Here is a 13,083-nt window from a genome sequence, read left to right as displayed (position 1 = left end):
CACCAACAGGAAGGATGGAAGGGTGTGAGGTGGTGCCGTAGGCAGACACAGAGAAGGAGCGGTTAGTGAGGTACGAGGTTAGCCAGTCAAGGACAGCGCTAGAGAGGCCAACGTTTTGGAGTGTGCGGAGGAGGAGAGGATGATCCACGGTGTCAAAGGCAGCAGATAGGTCCAGAAGGATGAGCAGAGAGAAGTGGCCCCTGAATTTTGACGAAAGCAGGTCATTGGTGACTTTCACCAGGGCAGTCTCAGTGGAGTGGGTGAAAGCCAGTTGTAGTGGATCAAGGATGGAGTTGTCAGAGAGGTAGCTTGCAAGATGGCTGTAGACCAGTCGTTCAAGTAGTTTGGAGGCGAATGGGAGAAGAGAAATGGGGCAGTAGCTAGTGGGTGATGAAGGGTCGAGGTTGTTTTTTTTTGAGAATAGGTGAGACCAGAGCATGTTTGAAAGGTGAGGGAAAGAAGCCAGTAGAGAGTGATAGGTTAAAGAGGTGAGCAAGGTGGGAGCAGGCAGTGGGGGAGAGAAAGCAGAGAAGACGGGAGGAGGTCCAGGGGGCAGGTTGAGGGGGGAGGATAAGATGAGGGAGTGGACTTCCTTGTCTGTAGTGGGACGGAAGGAGGACAGGGTGGGATAGAAGGAGGGGAAGGTTGATGGGAGCAGGGGGGCAGCAAAGGGGTGACAGGAAGAGATTTCGTGTCGGATAGCCTCAATTTTGGAGATGAAGAAGGAGGAAAAGTCAGTGGCAGTGAGCGAGGATGGGAGAGGAGGAGGGGGGCAAAGGAGAGTGTTGAAAGTTTCAAAGAGATGGCGTGGACTGGAGGACTGAGAAGAGATGAGTACTTGGAAAAAGGATTGCTGGGTAAGGGAAAGAGCAGAGCTGTAGGAGGAGAGAATAAACTTGAAATGGAGGAAAACCGCCAGAAAGTGAGATTTCCTCCAGGAGCGTTCAGCGGAGGGTAAACATTTTTGTAAGAATCGTGTTAGTTTGGTGTGCCAGGGTTGGGGTTTGGAGCTGCGGAGGGGGACAGATAAGAGGGGGCCAGAGAGTCGAGAGCAGCGGTTAGGAAAGAGATATAGAAGGAAGCTGCCTGGTTGGGACAAGTCAGAGTGGAAAGAGGAGAGAGGAAAGTCTAGAGGGAGGACAGGATAGCAGGGTTGAAAGACCCGAGATTGCATCTGGTGATGGTGGGTCTGGCGTGGAGAGGAGAAGGGAAGATGAGAGGGTGAAAGAAAGCAGATGGTGGTCAGAGAGAGGGAAGGAAGAGTTTGAGAAATCAGAGAGATCACATCGGTGGGTGAAGACAAGGTTGAGGGAGTGGCCGAGATTGTGAGTAGGGGTGGAGGTTAATTGAGAAAGTCCAAAGGAGGTGGAAAGGGCAAGAAGATTAGTGGAAGCAGCATTAGTGATGTCACTAGGGATATTAAAGCCACTGAGGATGATAGAGGGGAGGTCGGAGGAGAGAAAGTGAGGAAGCCAGGCAGCAAAGTTGTCAAGGAAAGGTAAGCAGTGGCCAGGAGGCGGTAGATCATTGCCACGAGGAGGTGAATGGGGTAGAAGAGGCGAATAGTGTGAACCTCAAGGGTGGAGAAGGTGAGGGAGGGCTCAGGTGGGATGACACGAAAGGTGCAGTTTGGGTAGAGAAGGATGCCCACGCCTCCACTCTGGCGGTCATTAGGTCTGACCGTGTGGTGTCAGAGGAGGAGAGCCAGGTTTCAGTGATGGCGAGAAGGTTAAAAGAGTGGGGGATGAAGAGGTCGTGGATAGTTGGCAGCTTGTTGCAGATTGATCTAGCATTCCAGAGTGCACAGGAGAAAGGAAGGGAGGGGACAGGGGAGATGGGGATCAGGTTGGCTGGGTTCTGAATGCATGTGGGTGGTCTGGAAATTGGGGGGGGATTACCCCTCCCAGTAGAACAATCTATGTGCGGTACCATCTTCCCGAAGAGATCACCACTGCCACTGTCTACAGCACAAGCATACTGGGGAGGGGTAGCATACTGGGGAGGGGCCCTGACGGGCCCCTCCAGCAGCCCCTCCACCAATGCACGTCTTTCAGCGGTTTTGGAGCGGTTTTATAACAACATGGTGACTGTAGCACAGAGATTTTCAACCTTTTACAACTCGCGGCACACTGAAGGGGGCATGCCCAGCACTCTGTGAGCTGCTGGCATGCCCTCTCTCCCTCTGTCACCTGTGAATAGATGCTGTGCCCATTACCGCTGCTCTGCGGGACACTGCGGCCTGTGGGTGGGACAGCAGAACAGTCCCAAAAAAACGGGACTGACCCGTGAAAATCGGGACAGTTGGGAGGTGTGTGTAAAGGTATCACACTCGGGGCCCGATCCAGGTCCCATTGGTTCTGCAGCGTAAGCCACAAAGTATTGATGTTCAATACTTGGCACATGTGCCGGACACGTTCTGTGCATTTCCATGTAAGCAGCAGCAATCGCAACTCCAAACATATCTGAATCAGGCCCACTGTGCATGTGCCACAACAATGGATGCTTGCGGACATATAAGTGGATTATTTGCACCAATGTACTGTACATCCCCTCCAAAAGGTAAGTACAACTCTCACTTTAGTGGGCATCTCTGCGTGAAACCACAAGTCTCAGCCAAGCTGCTTGCAGCAGTCTATCGGCTGCTTATCTTGTTATCTGCGTCCCGCTGCTCAGTGGCGTCACTCAGCTCTCCTCTCAGCAGCTCCAACTGCTTTTTTTTTTAATCAGCTTTATTTGCAGTGGCACTGGCCTCTGTGGCCCCCTACCCGCAGCCTAAACCTACCCCACTCCACCCCAGGGTTGCCACCTCATCCCTTTATTTCTGGACACATATTAATTACACAGGTTTTGCGGCTGATTAAAACCAGGTGAAATGGAGTCTTGAAGTCAACCAGCCACAGAACCTGTGTAATTAATATGTGTCCAGAATTAAAGGGATAAGCCTACAACCCCCCCCCCCCTCCCCCCCTCATTTATGGCTAAACATAACCATCCCTTCCCCGCAGCCTAACTCTAACCCTCCCCGGGGGTGCTTAACCCCCCTCTTTGCAGCCTATCCCTAATCCTCCCCCGCAACCTAAACCAAACACCCTCCTACCCCCCCTCCCTGTGGGCGCCTAACCCCCCCTCCCTGCAGCCTAATCCTAATCCCCCCCTCCCCCAGCCTAAACCCCCCCTCACACAGCCTAAACCTAACCTTCCCTCCCTCCCTCACCCGCAGCCTAACTGTAACACCCCCCCCCCCCCAGGAGTGTGCCTAACCCCCCCTTCCTGCAGCCTAAGCCTAACCACCCCTCCCCGCAGCCTAAACCTCCCCACCCCAAACAGCCTAAACTTAACCATCCCCAGCAGCCTAACCCAAGCCCTACCTGGGACTATCTAACCCCCCCATCCCGCAGCCTAAACCTAACTCTCCCAACAACCCCCGCGGCGTACCTCAGCGGCGGTCCAGCAGATGCTCGTTCTGGATCCCGGCAGTGGGTTTTGAGCCTTGTCGGGATGCTGATGCTGGCATTCCGAGCAGTGTTGGGATTCCGGCGTCCGCATTTCGACTGCCGGGATCCTGACTGGATCCCCTTGGCATTATGTCGTGTTTGATTAAAACCACCTACAGAATAATTTGTCAGTTCTATTTGACGTTGCATGAAAAATCAGGTGGCTTGTACAGTACATAATTGGTACAAATCAAAGTGACTTAACCCAAAACCTCAAGTCATATTCAATGCAGATGAAAAAATGGACGTTTTCCAGGCCATTAACAGTTTAGCAACATTTTATGATGTATTTTGCAAAATGTGGGACTTTTAAGAAAGTTGAGTAAATAAGGGTGGGTGTAATTCCAAGTTGATCGCAGCAGGACATTTTTTAGCCGTTGGGCAAAACCATGTGCACTGCAGGGGGGGGGGGGGGGGGGGCAGATATAACATGTGCAGAGAGAGTTAGATTTGGGTGGGTTATTTTGTTTCTGTGCAGGGTAAATACTGGCTGCTTTATTTTTACACTGCACTTTAGATTGCAGATTGAACACACCTAAATCTAACTCTCTCTCTGCACGTTATATCTGCCTCCCCTGCAGTGCACATGGTTTTGCCCAATTGCTAACAAACTTGCTGCTGCGATCAACTCAGAATTACCCCCGGTGTGAACTCACGGTGAGATCCTTGCTATGCCCGATTTTCACTTGCAATTTCCCTTGAACTCCCTGGAGCCCAGATAGCACAGATTTTGACTAACTTTTCTTGAGATATGGACTATGGCCCTCATTCCGAGTTGTTCGTTCGTTATTTTCCTTCGCATCGGTGCGATTTTCTGCTAACTGCGCATGCGCAATGTTTGCACTGCAGCTGCGTCAAGTAAATTTGCTAAGAAGTTTGGTATTTTACTCACGGCATTACGAGGATTTTTCTTCGTTCTGGTGATCGGAGTGTGATTGACAGGAAGTGGGTGTTTCTGGGCGGAAACTGGCCGTTTTATGGGTGTGTGTGAAAAAACGCTGCCGTTTCTGGGAAAAACGCGGGAGTGGCTGGAGAAACGGGGGAGTGGCTGGGCGAACGCTGGGTGCGTTTGTGACGTCAAACCAGGAACGAAACTGACTGAACTGATCGCAGTGGCAGAGTAAGTGTCGAGCTACTCAGAAACTGCTAAGAAATTTCTATTCGCAATTTTGCGACTCTTTCGTTCGCAATTCTGCTAAGATAAGATTCACTCCCAGAGGGCGGCGGCTTAGCGTGTGCACTGCTGTGAAAAGCGAGCGAACAACTCGGAATGAGGGCCTATGTGTGCTTACGATTTTGGCTTATGTGAGATTTTGGCTTATGTGAGATGTAATTGACATGTGAGATGAACTAGATAGTACACCGATCTAGCAAGGATTGACTTGCCTGCACAGTCTATCTTTTCTTGCGATGCCGACCTGGCGGGACAGCGCATCGGGATCGAATCGGGATCGCAAGGTGACTTTCACCTTGCGATCTGCACTAACTTTTCTTGCGATTTTGACTATATAGTCAAAATCTAAAGAAAATATCTCACCGTGTGTACACACCCTTAGAAACGGTCATTTTCTATAGATAAAATGTGCAAAATAATCTGAATAGGGACTGTTTCTTATACAGTATGTAACTCGTATTATACTATTATTCATTGACTTAATGTGCTCTCTTTTTTTGCATCTCTTTAATGCTGAGGAGGCTGGGTGTATGCAGTCCTCTGTGTCCTCATAAATCACAGTTAGGCTCCATCATGCCAAAAGGAAAATAGCATTCTCACACTGTTATTCATAAAGGATTCCATGATGAGAGAATCATGAAATCAGAATAACAATAGAGAGAGAGCAACAGAAGCCAGCAACCCTGTAAAATTGTGTGTGCAAATCACGATCACCCTAGGATTCTGGAGAGCTGCAGAAGTGTGTCTTTACTAGCTGCAGTCGTGCTGAATAATGCCTGTAGAGGCAACTTCCTGTATAACAAACACTTCCTGTGTAAGAAGTGGATAGCTATGATGCAACTTCCACTATACACATACAGACCTGTCCTGACTCCTGGACAAATTGAGTGATTTTCTAAAGCATGGAAACACAAACAGGTTGGTAAGAGATGGTTGGTAAGAAAGTTTGCTACATTCTGTTGATAAAGTTTCCACCACAGACCTGTGCATCAGTGGGATTAATGGTTCCAGTGGCCCAATGGACCCTAAGGTATTGGGATGGTAATATAATGGAACCCCAAAATGGAAAAATAAAAAATGATTGCCTCCGCCATGGCCCACATAGAAGGATAGCATTAGAGAACCACTGGTGAGGTAAAATAGCAGGCGGTGGGGTTGGAGGAGACAGAGCTGTGGATGGGGAGCCGAGAGGTGGAGGAAATACAGGGGTTCATTTACTAAGCAGTGATAAGAACGGAGAAGTGAGCCAGTGGAGACATTTCCCCATCAACCAATCAGCAGCTCTGTATCATTTTATAGTATGCAAATTATAGATGTTACTTCAGTGCTGATTGGTTGCCATGGGCAACTTCTCCACTGGCTCACTTCTCCACTCTTATCACTGCTTAGTAAATGTACCCCACCACAGTCACAGAAGTGGTGAGGGGAGAGTCTGGAAAGAACTGGAGGGAGAGAAAACCCAAGATGTGGTATAACAAAGTAAATAGTGTGTCACAGAGAAACAGAGGTAAGAATGATAAGCAGAGACCGCGAGATAGGAGATGGAACAAGGGACAGGATGGAGAGAGGACAAAGTCATAGAGAGAACCAGAGAGAAAGGGAGTAAGGGCCTGATTCAGACCTGATCACTGTTGTGTGAATTTACAAGGCGGATGATTATCTATCGACTGCGCATGCGTACGGAGCGTAGTGTGCACGCGCAAGGCTAAACTGCAAAAAAAATCCAGTTACTTTTTGGATCGCTAGGTGTACGTAAGTTGGCTGACAGGAAGCGGGCGTTTGTGGGTGGTAACTGTTCTCAAGCGTTTTCAGGGAGGGTGTGTGACGTCAGCTCCGGCCCCGATCAGCCTGTTTCTATCGAACTGTAGGAGTAGGTCCTGGGCTACGCATAGACTGCACAGACTGATGAGTGAGTTGCGAACGGCTTTGCAGTTGACCTGCAAATGCCGAGATTTTTGAAAGGCGTACACAGACTTGCACAGGGCAAGTTTTCACTCTGTCTGGGCGCCGCCTATCTGATCGCAAACCTCTGCAAATTCACAGAGGAGAGATCAGGTCTGAATAACCCCCTAAGAGAGAACTGAAAAGGAGTTAATAGAGAAAGCCCATTGGGGAGGTGAGGGAGGCAGGGGTAGATAGTAGCAGAGAATATGGGAGACGCAAGAGACCAAGAAAGGAGTTGAGGGTGGGGATCACTCATTTACTATGTATAACCATAGAAAAATTGGGTGAAAAGTTATATAGAGAGAGAACAATGGGGGGATTCATGTAATGGTAGTGGTGGTGGTTGAGAGTGGACTGTCCACGCCCTGTATAGTAGGATTGGGGAGCTACCTCGCAGAGCACTACATTTGTAAGGGTTGATCCTGATGTTATTAATAGCTTTTCTATATAAGGAAACGTGTATATTAGGTCTAGTGAGCCTTATTTCTATTGTCAGTTCCCCTTTGTTGTGCCTGTGTACCCCAGAACATACTGTTGTAGCCATGAAGACTGACACTTCTGTGCTGTGCAAGAGATATAACGCTTAGTTGTACTCATTTATGCAGGATAGTCCAATGTTTTGGTGGCCAGAACTTGCTGATTTGGAGATGTTTGTGTGAGTGGCTGCTGGCTAGGCAGATTGGGGTGTGAGGTGGGAGACTCGGGTAGGTGGGAGTACGGCCATCTGTTTTCTGATGTTTTCTCTGTCACAGTGGCATGGAACAGTCCTTCCACATAGAAGGGCAGATTCTGAGACAGACGCAGCTCTGTAAATGGTTGCAGATAGCGATTCCTACCAAATTGCACATGTGTAGAAGCAGGTGCAGCTATGTAAATGGCTGGAGATAGCGATTCCTACTAAACTGCGCAGAAGGAAATGCAGCTCTATAAATGGCTGCAGATAGCGATTCCTACAAAACTGCACAGAAGCAGAAGATGCTCTATAAATGGCCGCAGATAGCGATTCCTACCAAATTGCACATGTGTAGAAGCAGGTGCAGCTATGTAAATGGCTGGAGATAGCGATTCCTACTAAACTGCGCAGAAGCAAATGCAGCTCTATAAATGGCTGCAGATAGCGATTCCTACCAAACTGCACAGAAGCAGAAGATGCTCTATAAATGGCCGCAGATAGCGATTCCTACCAAACTGCGCAGAAGCAGATGAAGCTATGTAAATGGCCGGAGATAGCGATTCCTATCAAACTGCACAGAAGCAGACGCAGCTCTATAAATGGGCGCAGATAGCGATTCCTACCAAACAGTGCAGAAGCGGATGCAGCTCTGCAAATGGCTGCAGATACCGATTCCTACCAAACTGCGCTTGTGTAGAATCAGGTGCAGCTATGTAAATGGCCGGAGATAGCGATTCCTACCAAACTGCGCTTGTGTAGAATCAGGTGCAGCTATGTAAAGGGCCGGAGATAGCGATTCCTACCAGATTGCGCAGAAGCAGACACAGCTCTGTAAATGGCATCAGATAGCAATTTTGACCAAACTGCGCAGGAGCAGATAGAGCTCCTTATATTGCCACAAATAGCGATTTCCACCAAACTGCCCAGAAGCAGATGCAGCGGCATACATGGCACCAGATAGCAATTCTTAGCAAACTGCGCATGCGTAGAAGCAGACACAGCTATGTATATGGCCGCAGCAGCGAATTTTAAGCATTTTTGCGTTTTTCAGCGTGATTGTGTGTCAGGCAGATGTTGGCTGGATCTATCCTTGTGTGAAATGGGCATTACTGGGCAGGAACTGGGCAGTAGCATTGCGGACATGTGTAAGAGATTAGTTTCCTGGGAGAGCCATGGGAGTGTCATGCGATTCTGAGGCGCAAGTACAGAGCAGCGAAGCCTGTTTCTAATGGATCTCTTGCACCCAAGATTGGTTATAAGCTCTTATTTGATGATAGCCAATATAATAGAGTTAAAAAAATAAAATAAAAAAAACTACTTTTTTCTTTTCTTTTTTATTACTATTATTTACTAAGACGAGGCTGAAGTTAGCATCTTATTCACTTCTTATTCAAGCTCCAGACACATTTTACTAAGTAGGACCACTTAAAGGGGCAGTATGTGCATATCCTACCTATTTACACATATGGTACAGCACAGTGGAAATATTTAGCAGTTACTGGCCCCCAAATAAGTGCCGCCCCTAGGCATGTGCCTTACATACCTAATGGAAAATTCACCTCTGGCAGTGCCCATACTAATGATAGTTGCGGCTGTGGACAAATAAACAGTGGGCGGAGCTGCTTACCGCTTGATGATGCACAGAGCCTGATATTAGCATAAGGTAACAGATCTTGCTTCAGCGGCTTCCCGCAATTACAGCCACTTTGCACACGGCACAGAATTAGTCCCAGAGCCCCAGCGGAGATGCCATTTGTACACTTCTAGAGATTCTTTGAAGAACAAGTCCTACTCCTGCTGAACTTTAATGAGTTAAAGGCACTAATTACACAGAGAAAGCCTATGGTTGTAATAAACACATCCTTTCTTTCCTCTAGACTTGGAAATACCCAGCAATAAATTGAGGATTTATTACAAATACTTTCTCTGTTACAGTTACGTCCCCATAAAACATAATTAGACTCTAAGGAGACAATCGTGGTTTATTAATGATTCACTTCTGTAGAATTGTCTGTATTTAAAGATTTTCCATCCTATTTACTAAAATCTTTTTTTTTCTTTTTTAAATATAATTAGAGTAATCCAAATCTACGCCAGAGAGAGACCATTAACCCTGTCATTTAACTGACAGATCAATCCAGGCACCAAGAGTAATAATTGCATGCAGGCTCATTTCACCATGTTTCCTGAAATAAGAGACAACTGAAGTAAGGATTTGTCCAATGTGTAAATACCCAGAACCATGGGCCTAATTCAGATCTGATAGCAGCAGCAAATTTGTTAGCTATGGGCAAAACCATGGCCCTCATTCCGAGTTGTTCGCTCGCTAGCAGATGTTAGCAGCTTTGCACACGCTAAGCCGCCGCCTACTGGGAGTGAATCTTAGCTTATCAAAATTGCGAACGAAAGATTCGCAATATTGCGAAAACACTTCTCTGTGCAGTTTCTGAGTAGCTCGAGACTTACTCTTCCAGTGCGATCAGTTCAGTGCTTGTCGTTCCTGGTTTGACGTCACAAACACACCCAGCGTTCGCCCAGACACTCCTCCGTTTCTCCAGCCACTCCCGCGTTTTTCCCAGAAACGGTAGCGTTTTTTCAAACACTCCCATAAAACGGCCTGTTTCCGCCCAGAAACACCCACTTCCTGTCAATCACATTACGATCACCAGAACGAAGAAAAAACCTCGTAATGCCGTGAGTAAAATACCTAACTGCATAGCAAATTTACTTGGCGCAGTCGCACTGCGGACATTGCGCATTAGCGACTAATCGCTCCGTTGCGAAAAAAAATAACGAGCGATCAACTCGGAATGACCACCAATGTGCACTGCAGGGAGGGGGGGCAGATATCACATGTGCAGAGAGATTTCAAATAGAAGTGATACCCAAAAGACGGCCCTGTGCTTGGAATAACAGAACTGTCAACTCTCGATTTGTGACCCCCATACCCAGAGCTCCTGCACTTAACATAAAGAAAACCGAAGGCCCTCTGGTACGCCCAATCATGTCATTCCTTTGTAATGCCAGATCTATAAGAAACAAAACTGCAACAATTGCTGACCTTATTGAATCTGCAGATCTAGCCTGTATTACAGAGACCTGGCTAGTTGAAAATGCAGCACCTATATTGGAGGCTGTGATCTCAACAAACTACTCTGTCATCCACAACCCAAGACTGGACCGCAGGGGTGGCGTGGTGGCTATCTGCTTCAAAAAAGAACTTAAACTTAGGGTCCACCCTATTGAAATTACTTGCTCATTCGAGTGCATTGCTGCCCGGAGTTCGACAGGATTAGGTTTCAGAGTACTTCTCATTTACCGGCCTCCTGGAGATGGAAAGATATTTCTACAAGAAATTGCAGACACTGTTACGGGCCTGGTTCTGGAACATCAAAAATGGCTCATTCTCTGAGCTTTCAATGCATGAGTGGATGATGAGCTCTCACGCCTTGGCCAAGACCTCCTGTGAATGGTCTGGGCTTCACACAAGTCATTCCTTCTGCCACACATAAAAGTAGCCACACTCTTGATCTTGTCTTTCAGATTGGATTAGAAGTCACTGACCTAAAAATAAACCCAGTCATCTGGTCAGACCACCACTCCCTTTGGTTGTCAGTTGCAACCCCTCAAATAAGATCTCTGCCCATGGAGTTGACCAGGTATCGTCCAAAGAGGGGTATACTGCTATACTGGGTGCCTGTGAAGATCCCAGTTCCCTAGTCCGTTATTATAATAGGGATGTTATGGCTGCAAATGATATTATCGCCCCTGTGCGTATAAGACCTCGTAAACCACAATGTCGAGCTCCCTGGTTCGCCAACAGTGTTAGTGAGCTCAAGAAAAGGAGGCGTAGACTGGAAAGACGATGGAGAAAGACTAACCTAGTGAATGACAAAATAAAACTAATAAAGCATAATGAAGAATATCAATCGACAATCACTCGTAAAAAATCACAGTTTCTGTCAAATTAGATCATAGCAGCAAACAATAGGCCAGCTCAACTTCTCTGCACAGTGGAGATGCTTTGCAAGCCAGAATGCCTGCAGACTGATGAAACCCTCTCCCAGGCAATATGCAACGAGTTTGCAAACTTCTTTGCAGATAAAATATCCACCATCCGGGCTGGAATCTGCTTTCATGGACCAGCTTTAATCCAGTGGATGTAAAGGACACTGCTGAAATTGCTCGGATTTTGCGTCCCACCACCTGTGATCTGGACCCGGCCTCAACCAAGCTTCTAATAGGTTGTATGGATATAATTGGTCCTGTCTTTGCAAAAATTGTTCGATGCTCTTAGCAGACAGGCATTTTTCCTGAACCCATAAAGAAAGCAATTGTTAGACCGCTTCTTAAAAAAACTAATTTAGATCCCGACTGCATGACCAACTACAGACCGGTATCAAACCTTCCTTTCATAGGAAAGGTTATTGAGAAAGTGGTTGCAAATCAACTGGAAACCCGCCTGACAACCCATGATATTTATGATCCATTCCAATCAGGATTCAGGAGAAGACATAGCACTGAAACAGCCCTGGTGTATGTGTTAAATGATCTTCTGATGGCAAGAGACAGAGGTGACTGTTCAATTTTAATCCTTCTGGATCTCTCTGCAGCATTTGATACCGTGGACCATGGGCTTCTGATTGAGCGACTGATACATTTCTGTGGTCTGGATGGCACAGTCCTAAGCTGGTTCAAATCATTTCTCACAGGCAGGTCACAGAGAGTATCGTCTGGAGTATACTCATCACCATCAGTGCCATTGCCATGTGGTGTCCCACAAGGCTCTATACTGTCCCCCATGCTTTTTGCAGTATTCCTGCTCCCATTGGGTGAAATAAACAAGTGCCATGGCCTGGTCTACCACTGCTATGCAGATCATACACAACTGTACTTATCCTTTGCTCCAGGCACTGATAACCCAATAGCAACCCTAAATGGCTGTCTAGCTGAGCTCCAGGAGTGGATGAGCGCCAGTTGGCTGCAACTGAACCTGGATAAAACAGAGGTCCTAGTGATAGGATCGCAACATCAAAGGACAAGACTGCAGCATAGCCAACCAACTGGACTTACACTCGGGGATTCAGAATTACAGACCACTGATTGTGTGCGGAATCTTGGCGTTGTCCTGGATGGTGGCTTGACACTTAAACATCAGATATCAGCCACAATCAAATCCTCATTCTCTCACCTGAGGAACATAGCCAGAATCAAGCACGTAATTCCCTCAGATGATCTGCCAAAAGTCATACATGCATTTGTATCATCTCGATTAGACTACTGTAATGCCCTCTACCTTGGTCTCCCAGCAAAAGAATTGCACTGCTTACAGCTGGTGCAAAACACAGCTGCCAGGCTATTAACCAATCAGCCCCGTTCTAGCCACATAACACCCATCCTCTACTCCCTTCACTGGCTGCCTGTATGATGGTGAATCAGCTTCAAGATTGGATTACTGAGTTTGAAAGCACTACATGACCAGGGCCCAAGGTACCTGAAGCAGCTTCTGACCCCATACTGCCCCACTCGATTACTGCGATCTGTAGATGAAGGACTTTTAGCAGTACATAGAATCTCCCGTAACTCATCTGGGGGTCGAGCTTTTAGTCATGCGGTTCCGACTTTATGGAACTCACTTCCCCGCACAGTGCGAGAGGCCCCAACTATAGAATCCTTCAAAAGTAGACTCAAGACTTTCCTGTTTACTCAAGCATTTCCATAATGTCCCTTTAGTATCTTCATGCTTCTCTATTTTATGAATATGTACTTCATTATTTTCTGTACTATGGCCCTCATTC

Source organism: Pseudophryne corroboree, chromosome 9 (genome assembly GCF_028390025.1).
Source record: "Pseudophryne corroboree isolate aPseCor3 chromosome 9, aPseCor3.hap2, whole genome shotgun sequence".
NCBI classification, from domain to species: domain Eukaryota; kingdom Metazoa; phylum Chordata; class Amphibia; order Anura; family Myobatrachidae; genus Pseudophryne; species Pseudophryne corroboree.
This window is presented reverse-complemented; position numbering follows the sequence as displayed.